This window comes from Temnothorax longispinosus, chromosome 1, assembly GCF_030848805.1.
Source record: "Temnothorax longispinosus isolate EJ_2023e chromosome 1, Tlon_JGU_v1, whole genome shotgun sequence".
NCBI classification, from domain to species: Eukaryota; Metazoa; Arthropoda; class Insecta; order Hymenoptera; family Formicidae; genus Temnothorax; species Temnothorax longispinosus.
The window spans coordinates 14,122,001-14,134,764 of NC_092358.1; the positions used below are offsets into that span (position 1 = coordinate 14,122,001).

At 37.6% G+C, this 12,764-nt stretch overlaps 1 pseudogene; it reads right to left on the reverse strand.

Annotated features, from left to right (window-relative positions):
- Positions 1 to 1,139: 1,139 nt before the first annotated feature.
- Positions 1,140 to 4,493, reverse strand: LOC139815386 (uncharacterized; annotated as a pseudogene).
- Between the last annotated feature and the right edge of the window lie 8,271 nt (positions 4,494 to 12,764).

A 12,764-nucleotide genomic window follows, 5' to 3' on the forward strand; every position in this document is an offset into this window, starting at 1 on the left:
ATTGTTATTGTTTATTGCAATTTGTGTGTTCACCTCGTCCTGCAAAAAAAAATTTACACGATATAGATTGTGTGAGTTATAAGAACGTCAAATCAAAACATAAACATTTATTTGCAGTAATATTATTGTCTGCGCAAATAAATCAGCAATATATGTGTACACGTAGACAAAATATTATCAATTATTTAGAAAATTGATAAGAAAAATAGCGTCTTAATCATTTATAATAAAATTGCAAAAAGAAAAGAAAAAAAAATAAGTTGTTTGTTTAAATTAAGTATATAACATTCAATAATTTAGTGATATAAAATAACTTTTGACATAATTTTTAATAAGAAATATATTATTGATACAAAAAGTGCGTCTACTATATAATTATTACTGCTATATATAAATAAAAAATACCAAAATTACTGTCACTAATCTATTGTTAATTTGCACATAAAATATTTATTTCAATTTCAGATAATTTAATTAATAATAATTAAAATAATCAAGACACTGTAATATACTTACAATCTGTCGAAAGATGGTGCCACTTCTTTTAGATTGATACAATTATTTTGTTTGCTTCAAATTTTTCTTTTTTGTGAACCTTATTGACATTCTTTTCGCTCCATTATAAATGTAGTTGTTTCCATAATTTTCTTGTTGGGTTCCATTTAATATTTTATTAACAAATTTGCACCATTGAACAATAAACTCTTGTGCAGTTTCCTCTATTAAATAATCAAGTAGCGTGGAACAATGTGTTGAAATTCTTGTAAATACTTCTAAATATAAAATACTTTTTAATTTCTTCTTGATTTCTGTTTCATAGAAGAAGTTTACAAATTTCAATTCTGCAACTTGAAATGCGTGCTCTATAGTTCTTAAAATATTCTCATTTTTTAGCCATTGTACACATTCTGCACATTACATTACAGTTTTATTTGTTTGTTATAATATTTTTTATTATTTTATCTGTATCCACGAAAATATAACAATTTGTCGCTGATGGTATTGAAGAATCTGTACATTCAGTTTCTTCTTCTTTTTCGTCGTTTTCACAACTTGCAGCTGTAGAAATCATTTTTGATAGCGATAATGATGTCCCTTCCTCATTTTCCTTACAATTAGAAGAAATAGAATGTTTAGATGTCAAGTTTGTCGTCACAAGCGTCTTGAAAGAAGCACAGAATTGATATGAGGTTGGATTATTGTTTCTGTGCCCGTGATCTCTAATCTGACTGAAACAGTTTTCTACAAGATCTTGATTCAGATATCTTAAATTGAATGAAGAAAATCCACATTTTTGCAGTATATTCTACACATACTGTGCCCTTTGATAGTCCATATCCAATTCGTTAGACATTTTGCATTATGTCGTATATGTTTATGGGTTGTATTTTCAACAAAATCCATTTGCCGAATTCTATTAACAGCATTTTGCCAAAATAAAATGTGTTTACTTACTGGACTTATAATACATGACAATTCCTTATTTTCTTTTTTATTGAAGGAGTCAAACAATTTATCGAAAAATAATATTATGTCTGCTGTCATTGCAGCACTGGCTGGTAGGCACATTTCCCCCTTTACGGTATTCACAATACCTGTAATAAAAAACAGCATTTGAGTATTATGTCCGTTGTATTGTATTACATAACTTAAATAAACATATTTATCATTTTATTTGGCAATAATGAATGCACTTTACCTTTATTCCATGTAAGTACGATGTTTATAAAATTTGCTACGGTATGGCTAATTACTTGCGTTGCATATTTCACTTTCATTTTTGGAATGAGATTCGGGAAAATGTGTCTGTCATTTAACTTTGGCATCTGTCGCTGTTTTAGAAAAGAATATATCCATATCCAATAATATATCCATTTTATATGCTATTACAATATCGTTCCATGATGCAAATTGTCTTTCCGATTTTTTCTTATACTTATTATTAACCAAATCTTTCGTTAATAAATTATTACATACACCTTTCTGCAGGTGCACATAGTCGTAAAGAGAAACGATCTCATGGTTTCCAATAATAAATGTATTTTCTGCAATAAAAATAAAGCCTAATGAGCATATATTACATGATATGTAAGAAATAGTTACAAAAGAAACGAATTACGTATTATAATTTATAAAATTAAATAACAAACTACAATTTACTTACTAGGATTATTATGCTGCTTATACCGTAGATTATTAGTCTCTTTTATCAACATATTAATTGCTGCAATATTTTGCCCTCCCTGATCGCATACGGTTGCCACAGGTTTGAAGTCACATTTTATAATTACTGTTAACCATTGCTTTATACATCTTATTAGTTGAGCAGTACGAGTTGCACTATTACAAAAGCCATAGCCAATAGGCATATGATTACCAGATGTAAGACATCGAATGTAAAACATGATTGCATGGTCAGCAAATTTTCTCGTTCTTTGCATCCCCCAATCTTCGATTCCAACTATTTCGTCTTTACTTCTGTCATAATGCAGGGCAGGTTGCAATGACATTTCATCCCAAATTAATACTACGTGTAAATCTTTGGGATCTATTTCTGTTGCGACTAATTTCAAATATTTGAACATGATATTATTGCACCCAGTGTCTAAAGGAATAGTTTGCAATTGTTTATTCAAAGTAGTTATTGAAGGACACAATAGATATTTGGAGAGAAATTTGTATGATGAGCGGGATCTACGGCAAATTCCTATGCAAAATATCTTTTCTTCAACCGTAAAACGTCTGGCCTGTTAATAAATTTAAAAAATACATATTTTTCAAAAATTATATCAACATAAGATATCAATAAAAAGAATATTACATGTATTTATCACATCTAGATATTCATACATCATTTTGATATGATTCCTCAACTCGGAAACGTAGTTAACTTCAAGCGAAAAAACGTTATTGACGGCTTGTGTGTAAGTGTGAATTTAAAAAGAATAATCAACTATTTTAATTTCTTGGGGCTTAGGTTCGGTTTGACCATCTCCGATTAACGCAATCTTCCAATTAAGTACGACATATCCAATGAACTGTACAATCGTATTTGTCCTTAAGCAGTGCAATTGATCAGTTCCACTGGATTTGTTACTTAATCGGAGGCTCGCGTTAATCGGAGAAACCGGCCCTTAGAATTTAAAACATCTATTGTACACCGGAACTAACAATGATAGCTATTACATATTTATGATAGTAAAAATATAACATAATGTTAGTAAATATATAAATATACAAAGCATAAAGCGGGACCTACAATAAGAATTTGAGGTGTAAAATTTATACTTTAAGCCTTAAGCTGTAAGAAATTGACAAATCATAGTTAAATATTTTTTTCACATACAACTGTGATTTGTCAATTTCTTACAGCTTAAGGCACAAAACGTAATTTTCCACCTTAAATTCTATCATTGTAGACTCCTCCTAATCTATACACATTTCATATAAATATTCTATAAAGAAATTATGAAAAAGTTATTGAACAATACTTGTATTTATGAAAAAAAAAATAGAAAATTATATAGGGATATGATCAAAATTTTATTTAAAAAATTCCGTGATATTTCCCGGATTTTCCTGGTAATTATTGACTACGTTTATACGACGGCTTAAAATACGATTTAATAACTACTGTACATTATTTAATCCAAAAATTTTTTTTTCATTTGAATAAATCTTTTAATATATATATTAGAAACTGTAGTTTAAGTATAAAAAAACTCATATTTACATAATTATAATGATCAAATTCCTGATTGTAATGTAAAAAATTCCATAAAAATTGCAAGTGTTGTCAGAGACTAAATACTCTGTTTTATTATAATGACCAGAAATGTTTATACGATAGTAAGATTAGATTTTCGATTAGGATTGGAAATGTACCTGTGGTGCTTTATCATGGTTCCTTATGAGCATATTTATAAAATTCTGCCGTACATGTGCTGTTGTATCTATATTCCCTTTATGATCATTTGTACATAATTGTATTGTTCGTGATCTGTTGTTTTTTTTCGCTACGTTAGTAAGTCTCTTTAATCGTCTATAAGCTTTCTTCATTTTTACTATTTTTTCGTATATTTTCTTCGCTGTAGGATTTAATAAATTTTTACGAGTAATTTCTTGAAGATTGAGTCTTGCACATGATTTTAATCGTGCATTTTGTTCATTCAATGTCTTTTTAATATTCTCGATATCTTCTTGTTGTTGCCTTAACGCAAACGATGTTGCTTCTTTATACTTTTGCAGTTCAATTTGCTGTTCAGCCAATGCTTTTTCATTTTTTTCTTGTCGCAACAACATATTGTTTTGTTGTTGCAACGTCTCTTGTTCGTGCAACAATGTTTGTTCTTGTCTGTTCAATGTCTGCTCATGTTGTTCTTCATGTCGTTCTATATGTTGTTTTCCATGTTCATTATAATCGACATTAATATTATCAGATATATGTTGTGATACTTCTGATATGTGCAATGTCTGCTCATGTTGTTCTTCATGTTGTTCTATATGTTGTTTCCATGTTCATTATAATTGACATTAATATTTTCAGATGTATGTTGTGGTATGTTGTGATACTTCTGATATGTGCAATGTCTGCTCATGTTGTTCTTCATGTTGTTCTATATGTTGTTTTCCATGTTCATTATAATCGACATTAATATTTTCAGATACATGTTGTGATACTTCTGATATGTGTTGTGACACAAGCACAGATGGGACTGCAAAGTGCAGTATTCTTCTTGTTGGAGAACCGCTGTAATCATCATCACGAAAATGCTTATAGCATATTCTTAACTTTTTAATTTTATTTTCATCTTCTAATTGTTTCATATTCAATTTTTGAAACCATTTCTTGCGACGTTCGACATCCTTTGGGAACGCATGAGAGGGAACGTTTTTTCCCGACCGACATTCCGAGACACATCTTCTCACCATATTACCAAAATAGCGAGGGTAATTTATATATAAAGGGAACGGGCTTGGAAAAATTAGCGGGGAAAGAAGACCCTGTTGAGCTTGACTTTAGTCTGGCACTGTAAGGAGACATGAGAGGTGTAGCATAAGTACCACTATAGTGGTAATAATGTGACCTAATAACAACAAGTAATAATAATATTGTGAAATGTACTAACAGAACGCCAATTGAGATAATAAATCAGTTACCACATTACTCACCAGTTAATTAGCAATTATAGCTTCTTGTTAGTCTGATTGGATCAGGTCGGATATTCAAAACACGTAATATTGGATAACACTTGATTATTTTAATAACAGTTGTAACGATGCAGCCCGTGCGCTAAGCATCGTTCCCGGCTAACGACCGCCGGATGCCGCCCGACCGACGACCAGTCGGGCGAAAACCAGGGCGCGGTGCGCCCACATTTTAAGCGTGATTTAAAACGCACCGTGTGCGCGGGTCAAGCGCGGCACCGGTGCCTCCCGACGAGCGACGACGGCAGCCGAGCCGCCCCGAGGACGAGCGCGGCGCCGCGCCGCCCCACCACAGCGCGACGATCGGCGCTCCTAGCGAACCCGCCGCGCCGGGCGGGTATATAAACCGCCGCTCCGGCGAGAGAAGGAGACTTCGTCTAAAAGCTCCGCTTCTTCCAGACGAAACCTATCCCGACTCCCAGGGAACACACCAAACGAGGTCCGGTGCTCCGAGCCTCGACTGAGAGCTCTCAGGTGTCCCGCACTCCCTCAAAACTAACCCCGAAGGCACGGTTACGCGGGGTCGAGCGCGCTCGGCCTCGCAACGAGGGCTCTCGCTGCCGCCGCCCCGGGGCTCCGGAAATCTTCCATCCTACGTTACGCGTCCCCGCACGCATATTATCGCGACACCGCGGCATCCGCGAGCGTACAGGTATTAACGGTAATATACTGAATCCGTCCAGTATCTTAAATACCGCGTCGTTATCGAGTGCACATGCACTACCTGTAATATACCGCGTCCGCCTATGTACTGTAATACGGCTATGTAATATACCGAGCCCGTCGAGTAACGATACCGCGTTCGTTATTAAATACCGCGTCGTTATCAAGTGCACATGCACTACCTGTAATATACCGCGTCCGCCTCTGTACTATGTAATACGCCTATGTAATATACCGAGCCCGTCGAGTAACGATACCGCGGCCGCCTATGTACTACGTAATACGTCTATGTGACATACCGAGCCCGTCGAGTAACGATACCGCGTTCGTTATCAAGTGCACCCGCACTACTTCTTCGTTGTATATACCGCGTTCTGTCCGTCCCTGCGCTATATCAAATACTACCGAGTCCGTTATCGAGTGCACCCGCACTGCCCCTTCGTTGTATATATCGCGTTCCACCCGTCCCTGCGCTATATAAAATACCACTTCGTGTATATAATAAACTAAGCTGAATAAACTACTGCATGTACCGCCTAAATTGATTATTGTCTCTGGGCCTTTCATCGGACTACTGATCCCGCACGCCAGTCCGCGTTCGATAAAGTCAGGCCGTTACACAGTAATGAACAGTAACCTCAACCTGTGTAATGCGTGATCACGCGTGATCAAAAAGTAAATACCGACTGATACCGACAGCCATATTGATTATTAGTTCAGCTCTTGTGGGTGACATACAGCGAAGGCGCCACAAACGCTGGCTCTTCCAAAACCATGGGAGATTGTAGCCCCTGTTTTTTTTTTTTTTTTTTGTTGATCCGATGTCCACGTTGCGGTACCCAGGAACTAGCCTACAACCCGCATATAGCATAAACATAAATAAATATATAGACAAGTAAATCTTGGAAGTACGTTTCATTCCAGAGTGTAGAGTTTGGGAAAAACTTGCAAAAAAAACCCATGTATTGTAGCCCCTGGTCGAGCGCGCCGGCTTTTATACCGCTCGGCGCGGCGAGCTTGGCAGGAGGGAGGCCGATCGTCAGGTGAATGGCGTGGTGGTGGGAGCGGCGCGATCCCGTGCGCTCGCTTCGGCGGGGATCGGCTCGCTTCGGCGCTCGTCGGCGTCGTGCGGGAAGGCACCGGTGCGGCGGGTTTCCCGCGCACACGGTGCGTTTCAAATGATTAAAAATTTGTTCGGGCGGCATCCGGCCGGTGGTGCGCGGGAACGATGCTTTGAAAGACGCATCGTTACAAGCTGTAATGAGAGTGTTTAACGAGGCAAAAATAAGAATGAGAGATAGATAAGAATATATTAAAAGTAAGAGAGAAAGAAAGAAGAAAAAAAAAATAAGTGCAAGAGCAAATTAGAAAAAGATTTAGCCGGGCCCGAACTTTTACTTCAAAATTTAATTTGGAGTACGATTGCGTGAAGTCTGCGAAAAAGATAATTCGGGATAATTGAATGAAACAAAAAAGTATATTTATAACGCAATTGTAATTGATTCAGCACTTTTTTGTAATATGTTTTGAACACTTTCCTTCGGCTTTAATGATTAAATAAAATTAACGTGACATGCAATCTACCATTTTAACCTGCATTCTTTCATTTTTTATTTTACAGCTATTTATTATTTTCAACTTCTTAAAATTTTGTATATATAGAGTAGAAGAAATTTATTTCCCGGTCTACAATAGATTAGGTATTTAAGAATAGGTATTTTAAGCCTTATAAGCTCAAAATTTGACCAATTACAGTCAAATGTGAGGAGAATTTGACTGTGACTGGTCATTTTCTTAGGACTGGGCGCTTAAAACGCCTATTGATTAATTATATATAGACATTTAATACTGTAAGTGATTATTTGGCTAGTGATTAATTACTTATTTCGAGTATTAAAAGTACTGTTTTTAATCATTTTAATACTCAAAATAAGTCATTAATTACTAGCCAAATAATAACTTACAGTATTAAATTTATATTATGAAACTAGAATTCACGTGGATATTACGAGGATATAGGCTCCAAAATTCCACGAATTTACACCTTACATCCTCGTAATACCCACGTGAAACTTTCACGTAAATTCCACATCGAATCGATGATCTCATCCACGTGGATCCGACTACCGTTTTTAAGCGGATAATCCACTCAATTGTCTACGTGAATTCTACGTCGCTGGTCCACATGAAAAAAACGTGGATTCCACGTTCCTGTTTTACTGTGGTGTGCACGCGAGCGAGGAAACGATCCGCGAGTGCGAGAAACGGCTGTCCATGTGCGCGACGGTCTCGTCGACATCATAACCTTCCGCGGCTTCTTTGGCCCCGTCTTTATTAATTCGGTCATTATTCGCGTATGTGCACGCGAGCGAGGAAACGATCCGCGAGTGCGAGAAACGGCTGTCTCCGTTCGACAGCAACGTACGACAGCACGTATACGGATACGTGTCTCGTGTGTCGTTTTGAAATATTTTGCTGACGCAACGTTTTGCCTTTTGTGCATTTTATTTCTACATTTGTAAAGAACGGAAAATATTGGTAAGTTTGTGACCGGAACAACGATTGATGTTGTGAAAAAACAAATTATAGCCACTTACTACTTGGGCTGAATTATACGGTTGCCACTGTATTTTAAGGCTCAAATACAGAAACCTCTCGCTGTTGCTATGTCCCTTCCTTCCTTCCAGCTTAATGGCCGCCGTGTACTACGCCGCAGACGTGTTCAAGGTCGTCGACCACGCCCTTGTGTAACGACGCGTAATCTTGCAACGTATGGATAGGAATTTCACTGGGATCGCGATTGAAATCACTTATTTTTGTAATAAAATAATTAACAATTTATTATTCTCCTCACTACAGCAATCTCCGTGTAGGAACGGACGCGTTTGCTCGATCGCGTGTACTCGTACGTCGAGTGTTCTCGAACCGTCGTCTCGCTCGAAAGTATGCACAATCGTGTTTGAGGATTCAATATCCCGGATCGCGCAATCGCTTCTAACAATCTTTCTTAATTATGACTCACGCTAACAGCGTAAGCAATCAACGGGATAAGTCGGCCGGATTCGTATTTTACTGCGTGACTTCTACGCTACGTAATCGCGCAACGGACTATCCGCGATGAAATATCACACGCGCTATCGTAGGCGGTAAACGGGATAAGCAAGCCGAAGTCGAATTTGTTATGCGCAACGGTAATACGTGTTGACGCTTCGATATCTCACGGCGAACTGTCCACGAGGGACGGATGTGGTTCTCCCACCTAGGCGCGACGCATGCGCCATGATGCGCAAACGGGCGCGAAGTTCTCCCATTGGCTAGTCGTGCCATCGGTGTAAATGGTACGACTCCTCAAACACTAAAAGTGTAACTCGTCGTGTGCCGAGTCGTTCGCGTTGACTCGGCATCTACACTTTTAGCGAGATGCCGCTCTCTAAGGTGCAAAGACGCGAATTGGCTATCGCCCGCGCGTGAACCAATCGCGCCGCTGCACCGCGAATCTTCGCGTAAGCGGACACAGAGTCACTAGGCTCGCACCGAGTGACTCTCCACGTATGAAAGTCATTTCAACGAATCCCTACGAAACCAGGTAAGTATGCGTTAAACGCAATTGTGATTAATCTTTTTCTTTTTCTTTCAGGTGTCCCGGATCGTTCAAGGAATCGTCTCATTTGGTGTCACCGGCGGTGATCAACGGTAAGTATAAAATAAAAATAGGTAAGTATAATAAAAGCGACTTAATCTATCGCATGCATAATGGTTAATACATATGTTGTCTTTATAATGACAGGGAAAGTTAAAAGATTATCAATTAAAGAATATAATATCAAAATGGCTCAATTCCGTGCCAAAATGTAAAAGTTACGTAAAAATGTAGCAAAGTGTAAATCAAAATAAGCATAATTGCAATAAGGTGTAACAAAATGTAAACGTACGCCTGGAATGAATCCATTTGGCTTTAAGTGAAATATCGAAGTTATAAAAGTGTATTAAAGTGTTGTTCGGTGTAGAACCTTCGCTGGTTCGGTTCGCACGCTCGTTGGTAACGCGCTTGTGTGTAAAGTATAAAAAAGTGTATAAAAGTGTAATAAAAGTGTAACGCCTATGTCGGCTCATCTCGCACGCTCGCTTGTAACGCGCTGGTGTGTAAAGTGTAGAAAAGTGTAGGAAAGTGTAAGAAAAGTGTAACGCCTATGTTGGCTCATATCGCACGCTCGCTAGTAACGCGCTGGTGTGTAAAGTGTAGAAAAATGTAGGAAAGTGTAACGAAGTGTATCACCTCTATCGGTGTTTCCTCCGTTTATCTTACATGGACTTATCTCGTGTGTCGTCCTAAAACGTTGCTCAAACGTTGCGTCAGCCTCTCGCTTTTGCCTTTCGTTCACTTCTACATTCGTAAAGAACGGAAAATATTGGTAAGTTTACTATCATAATTTGTAAATAGTGAATCGAGCGAGAATCGGCACAAAATAAAGTCACTGTTGTTATTATATTTTTCAGAGTCGACGACCGGTGTTTCCTCCGTTTATCTTACACGGACGTATCTCGTGTGTCGTCCTAAAACGTTGCTAAAACGTTGCGTCAGCCTCTCGCTTTTGCCTTTTATGCATTCCACTTCCACATTCGTAAATAACGAAGAAGATTGGTAAGTTTATTACAATAATACGTAATTAGTAGATGTGCAAACTATTAAAAAAGGAATAAAATCGAGTGAGAATCTGTACAAATTTAATGTTAGCTTCACTCTTGTTATCATATTTTTCAGAGTTGACGATCGGCGGTTGGACATCTTGTCAATGTGCACGTTAGCAACGAGTGATCGCGACACGAGTTATTTTCCTTCAATGTTCAAAGTCAACGGCGCTGTCACGCCTTTATGAGCAAAAACAGGCTGTCACTGCATATGCAACGGAACATGATATTCCTACTCTTGATGCACAGCAATGGCATTTAATTGTAAATGTAATTATTGTTTTAAAACCAATAGAAGAAATAACAAAGATTGCCAGTGCCGATGATGAAAGCATTGGATATGTAATACCGTCAATAGCTACTCTTCAATCTTACTTGTCGAAACGCACTCAATCTCAAGAAAAGGATATAATGATTCTAAAAGAAGATTTAAAAAAATCAATTGAAAAGAGATTTTTAAACTTTTCTGGAAAAAATATTCAAGAAAGCTCTTGTTTTACACACGCTACATTTTTGGATCCACGTTTCAAAACTCGCTTTTTAAAAGATGAAGTCAAAGTAAAAAAATTAATCCTCGACGAGCTTCTTGCTATCAATAGGAATAGAAGCAACGATGAACAAAATATTTCCAATTCCAAGGATAAAACTACTGATAATGATAATGCACCGTCTTTCTCTGAAAGTCTTCATGATGCAGCTCATGAAAGTATTTGGCAATGTTTCGACGAAATCGCGAATGGGTCGAAATCAGATGTTGACAGTGTTGACACAAGCACAGGAGAGGAAAAAAACTTCAATAGACAACCCAGCGATAGAACAAAGAAAAAAACGATTGTATTCACCGCAGAAATAGATAAATATCTTGTCATGCCTTTAATAACGCGAAAGGAAGACCCAGTAGTATGGTGGAAAACTCACGCTTCAGAATTGCCAAATTTAAAAATATTATTTCTCAAATATTGCAGTGCCCCTCCAAGCTCTGTAAACTCCGAAAGGTTATTTAGCGCCGCAGCAGCCGTTTATACAGAAGACAGAAATAGATTACTTCCAGATAATGCAGAAATGCTCATATTTCTTATGAAAAATATGAAATATTTGAAAAATATGTAACTATAAATATATGTAATTAATAAATAAATAACAATATAATATATGTACAAATTGCGCGATAAGGGTAAATTACTAAATTAGTAAATAGACTAAATAGTATACGGCTTTTTATTAGTTAAATATTAAATAGTTAATAGTTATTAACCTGAGCAGATTATTCCGACTGGAAAAAAGGCTTTAGATTCTCTTATAGCTATATTTAAGAGTTTAAGAGTTTTAAGACATTATCAGGTGGACATAAATAAAGTAATAAACGCATAAATGATTTTAAATTTTGATTAATAAATTCTTTTCAAATTTTCAATATAAATTATTAAAATTATACCACATATATACAATATAGTAATATACATGTCAATGTCAATGTTAAATGAGTTAAATCGTTAAATATGTCAATATTATTGACACAATAATGTCAAAAAAACTAAAAAAAAAGTAAAAAATGGCGGAATTGATTGAATAGTCGGATAAATTAACTATCCAGCTATCCGGCCGGATTGCGAAAATGGGCCGGATAGGCCGGATACCGGATAGTTGCCGGATATCCGGCACATCCCTAATAAAGTGTATAATTTTTTGTTACCGATTTTTTTGGAAGCCGGTATCAGAAATTTTTCAAATTTTTCGGGAATTAATTGACCGAATCGCAAAAAATTATATATGAAGTAGGGGTAGAATTTCTCGGGGAGTGCTAGTGCAGAAGTGACACCTGAGACGGCCACGACCTACCGCACGGAATCACCGACTCCGAGCGACGCAGAGACACAGCGAAGCAGCGTAGCAGCGCGGCAGGGACGCAGCGATCACGCAGGGACGCAGCCAAGCAGCGAAGCGGCCCGACGGACCGATCAGGCGGAGCAAGGCGAAGCAGCCAAGCAGCAACATGCGATTCGCGGCGATATTGTAAGTGCGAAAATTTATGTAACCGCGAGCGTTAAGTAAATGTCGGACGACCCGAACCGACAGCCGCCCGTCCCGCAAGCATCATTTATACATAGCAAGTCCGCGCAACGCGCCGCGCGTAACCTCGAGAATCCCGTGCGCGCGACGCGATCCGAAAGCGAAGGGTTAAACCGGCCCGCTGAAAGCGAAGG